The sequence below is a fragment of the Harpia harpyja genome, chromosome Z (assembly GCF_026419915.1).
Source record: "Harpia harpyja isolate bHarHar1 chromosome Z, bHarHar1 primary haplotype, whole genome shotgun sequence".
Lineage (NCBI taxonomy): Eukaryota > Metazoa > Chordata > Aves > Accipitriformes > Accipitridae > Harpia > Harpia harpyja.
This window is the reverse complement of record NC_068969.1, coordinates 31,295,406-31,300,609: the sequence shown is the minus strand read 5'-3', so window position 1 is coordinate 31,300,609 and position 5,204 is coordinate 31,295,406.

Sequence of the window (5,204 nt, the reverse complement as noted above, 5' to 3'; positions counted from 1 at the left end):
TTACAACAGAAGGAATATGACTCCAAGATTGCCACAGTAAAGCAAATGGTAAAAGGGAAGAATTGCTCTATGTTTAGTCTCTGTCACAGAACAAATAATTACACTGACATACCAAACCTGAGATCGGAGCAGAGGTGGAGTTAAGAAACCAAAGATTACTGTTTTCCCCTGCATTGTGCTGGGATGTTCTCAGGCTCCTGAAAACGTCTGTCACCACTGAGCACGGTCCCAGACAACACACCCAGTTTTAGACAGTCATTTCCTCATCTCAGATGATTTTCTGATTTCATTACTGAAGAACGATTAAAATGCTTCCCCCTTTTTCTGCCTATTCAATGAATATTCATTGTGGGAAATTATTTATTTAGAAATTTATTCAGAAATCACAGACTTAAGGGCCTGTCTCTTTTAGGGCTGCTCTAATGAACCTAACCAAGATTCTTTAGAAATCACCATAGGCCAGCTGCAAAAGGGTGAGTTAACATAAGATTAAGGACTGTGAAAAACCTGCCTTCCAGCACTTCCTAACTCTGACTTACTGGCCTTTATGCACAGCTCTACAGATGTTTTAATGCCATGTTTATGTACTAGACAAACATAGGTGTGTAGAAGTCTGCTCACTGGAGGGATGTGCAGTAACATGATAACTTTTGTGGTCAGTATAGGCATGGACAGAGGCTATTGCTGCGAGAAGATCGGTGATAGTTTGGTGCTCAGCTGAGGGCTCCTCAGTCAACTCATATGTGATGCACAGTGGTTTGGTGACCCAGTCCATACATCCACCTCGCCGCCTGGCAGTGAATGATGTACTTCCCATCAAAATATTTTGGAAATGTTTTAGAGTGTTTAAATAATGTTGCTGGGAGCACATTTCCTAAGTTCTCTCTGTAAACTTAATGTACTTTCCTGAGAGTACAACTTTATAGGCCTTAAGTTCAAAAAAGGAGAAGTATGAGTAATAAATGTCAAAAACATCTACAAATGGCCTAACTCAGACTTTCTCTACAAATAATGGTGCTACTTCAAGCTCCTTTGCTTCCTAGTAAGCTTCAGGAACAGACAGCTAAACACAGACCCCCTTCAAGAGCACATTATGGATATGGCAGCTTTCCACAGGGGTTGACTGCACACAAGCTGCATGGTAACATACTTGTATGTTACCATATATCACTTCATTACCTGTGTCCACTCTCTACACTACATGAAATAGCTGTGTTCCATGTTTCGAGTACTCTCAAACCTGAAGTAACATGGTTTAAAGTAATAAATTCACTATTTATTGTCCTTAAAGGCCATCTTAAAACTAGCCAGCTTTACCAAAGCATGCCAATTGTCACTGCTTACTACAATTTGCAGTAATTACAGCTTGTTTAGTGAGATGGTTCTTAACTGCAGACAACACTGAAAGAACAATCCAACAAAAAATACAGTTTCTGCAATCATTCTTTTTAAGCTAGAGGAAAGAAATTGGTGGGGAGGAAATTAGTTTAGATAACTTATTCTGGAGCATTTTGAAAACAGCTGGCATAAGGGTGCCCGGATGCTCTGTATTGGTATAAATCAGGAGTAACTTCCTCTATCAATAGAGTTACACTGACATAAAACCAGTGTACATGAGAATAAAAGTAAGATTCTTTGTTTTCAAATCAGGAGACTGTTAATCAGCTTTCCTATACAATGTGTTGTGCAGCTCTACTTACACTGCAGTAAATGGTACTATCCTCAGCATTGATCATAACAAAGTTGGTCACAGGTTTTCAAGGCTGTTTTTTCAGCAAAGTAATCCTCTGTGGCAAAATTCAATAGGAGACTTCAGCACTCAGGTAGGACTGCGGTGTTGGACATCCTCGACCACTGCCAAATTTCACCCATCTCAAGCTCATGCTAGTGACTGCTAGGGCAAATGCAGGCTAAATATGAATGCTCCCATCCCTCCTGATGAAAATGACAGGAAGAACCCAAGTCATCTGTTCAGTATAGGACAGAAAATGGCACTTTGAGCTTAATTTGAAAAGGGTAAAACAGATGAAGGTGTTAAAAAAATTTCTTCAGCCATAAGCCTGGAGGAGGGGGTTGAGAGTGGCAGGTCCTCAGGCAAGTGGTGACTGCAGGAAAAAATCCAAAAGGAAGAGCACAAGCAAAGAGGTGTGAATGCTCAGGAGGTGTGTAAAATTGGTGCCTTATATGAACCGAGTGGACTCCACGTACTGGAAGTCACACCTTATGAGCAGAGTTATTCCTTGCTGCACCTTATGGCTGGAAAGCCACCCTATCCCATCACTTAAAGCAGGCAGGACAGCCACTCTCCTCTATGCTTTTATCCCACCTACTCCTCTTTAAGATACTTGAAGAGCTTTATTACATCATGCACAATAATAGTGTGATATACTTTACTGACACCTCAACAGCTTCTTGTGGGAATTCTAAAAATAATTTGCTGCTGATGATATTACTCCATGCAGAAAAATTGATTAAACCTAATACAACACTAGCAGTGAAAAGAAGGCTTCTAATACAGCTGTGAAATATCCATGTAACAGCAGAAGAACACCTTAGCCATTGGATAAATATTCAGGTCTCTGTCAGAAATGCCACTGGAGCACAGAAACACAAATGTATGGGTTATGGGCCTTGTTATTTTAAATTCTTTTATCTCTATCTATTGAATTGCTTGTGTGCAATTTTCAGCAATCCTAAAAGAAAAACTAAGGCTGAGGTGGAAAAAAAAATCTTGGTATTGTTGCGTAGGTGGTTTTGATCAGAGTTGGCAGCAATTTAAAATGAGATGCAACTTCCAGAAGAAAAGACACTTTTACTTAGGGAAAATACACGTGATACATGAATAAGACCTTTGACTAGTGACGGGCAAATCTACTGAAAAATGTAAGTGCTTATTACATGCATTTTCAAACCTTTGGAGATCTCCCTCAATTTCTCTCCTCCTTCTCAGAGGTAGTATGGGGATTTTCAGGTGGATTTTTTTTTGCTGCTCTTCCCACACCCACAGCATCCCTGATTACAGGTGATTATTTATGCCAGAGCGCACAGAACATTCAAAAGGCTGTTGAGATGATTCAGGAGGCACAAAAGATTACCACATATATACAAAATGGCTATGGAGCATTTCTAGATTTTTTTCCTGGCCTCCTGCTATGAGGGTTTCCTGAAACCTGGACCAAGCTTTGTGTGCTCTTCCTGCTACATTAAAAAAAAAAAAAAAAAAAAAGTCTTTGAAAAGATATCCATCTTAAAAAGCAATGTCAGGGACCCACTGGATTCTGAGACAAAAAAGCCAATTTATCCTGGTGATTTCTACACCTTTCAGACAATTCATCTTTTTCCCATAGTGACATCACCAATTATTGATATAATTTTAAAATTATTTTAAAGCACCAATTATGTGCTTCAGACTACGTCTATGAAACAAGGGATCAGGCTTGTTTCCGGTGCAGGTGGTGTCAATCCTGGTCTTCAGCAGCAGGGGAGACCTCATTTTGCCTGCAGTCCAGGCAGCCATGAGCATGCGCTGCCTGCACCCAGAGCTAAGTGGAGGCTGTGTAGCCACAGTAGCACAGTGCTGAGCCTGAACAAATATATCCTGCCTTCTCAGCAAGGCTTATTAGCTTGGGCTGTGTGCCTGCAAAGTGCAGCTACATGGCTCCTGGTTTGAGGCCAGTTTGCATCTGGCTGGCTCAGAGCACAGGAGGAGCAAACTTGTGTCTGCTCACAAAATATCTTGTAGATGTTCTATCTGTCAGTTCAACAGGGGAAAAGCTAAGCATAACAGCAGGGGCTTGTGCAGCCCCCTTGAAATCAGCGGAAGATCCGAGCCTGTGAGCATAGAAAGAAAAGAAAAACAGGGAAATATGCAAGTATCCTGGAGAAACTTGTCTTTGAGTGGATGCTGTAAACTTGCTTAACCCTTCCATTACCTGATTGCTTTGCTGCATCCCTCCGTTCATTCTTCCATATCTGGGAGTATAAGTTACACTCATACTGCACTCCCACTAAATGCCAAGTTGCTGCAAGTCGAACAGCTCTGGCACTTACACCCACATACACCTGTTTCCTGACCGACAGATATACGATGTGTAACTTACACCATTGCTAACTCATGATTGAATTCAGCAGAGTTTTCTATTTATTTATTAATTTTTTAAAATGCTCTAAGGTCAATACAAACACAGGTGCTCTCCTGCTCTGGCCTCACTCTATTTAAGCCCCTTTCACTCTCTGTGAGAGGTGAAATGGCTGGATTTGCAGAATCTCACAGGGATGACAAGACAGACACTGCTCCTGTGGTTTAACCATGGGACACACAGCATTTATGGTTCAATACGTATAACACGAGACTGGAAAGCAACACTGGTGTTTCCATACACCTGTTCACAAGTGGGGACCTAGACTGGCCAGTTCAGATATGTCCAAAGAAAAGTTGGCAGCATTAAAAAAATGAGAATATGTTGTTGTAACAATATAGAGGAGTGAGTGTGAAGAAATTCAACCCAAGGAACATCTCCTGTGTTGTTCCTGAAGCAGGGCAGAGTATGGGACAAGCTTGGAAAAAACAGAAGTTCTGGTGAAAAGATGAGAAAGGAGGAATCTTGAAATGTCAAATCCAAGAGTTTGTTTTTTGTAGTGTATATATAGCAAACAGCCTTACTGTTTTGTTTCTTCTGTGTGTTATCGTGCTTACAATTTTCCATTCATATGAGCATAATGTTTCTGGAACAGATCAGTGCAATCTATTTAAAATAATTTTCCAATCAAGCTATATCCTAGAGATGGAAGTTAGGTCTATATTTAAAGAAAAGGATTTGATATTCATCAGTGCATAAAATATAGTAGTTCCTGAAATATATTTTAAATGCAACTGATAAACTCCACCTTTCAGCCCCTGTTGAACAACCATGAAAATGGATATTTAGCTTTTTTTTTTTCATAATTCCATATGAACTCTGTATATAGCAATATGCGTGTGTTAAGACACAAATATACATACACATTTACCTGTGGGTGCATAAGCCTAGCGCAGGTCATCACATATTGTACGCAGCGATGGCTCTTACTGTTTCACACGTCTTGTTTCTGAAAGACATTTAATTGCCTCCTACATTTCTTCTGAATGGAGAAGAGTTATCACGGTCATCAATGTGAATGAGATTCACCTAATCCCTAAGACTTTTTTTTTCTTTTTTTTTTTT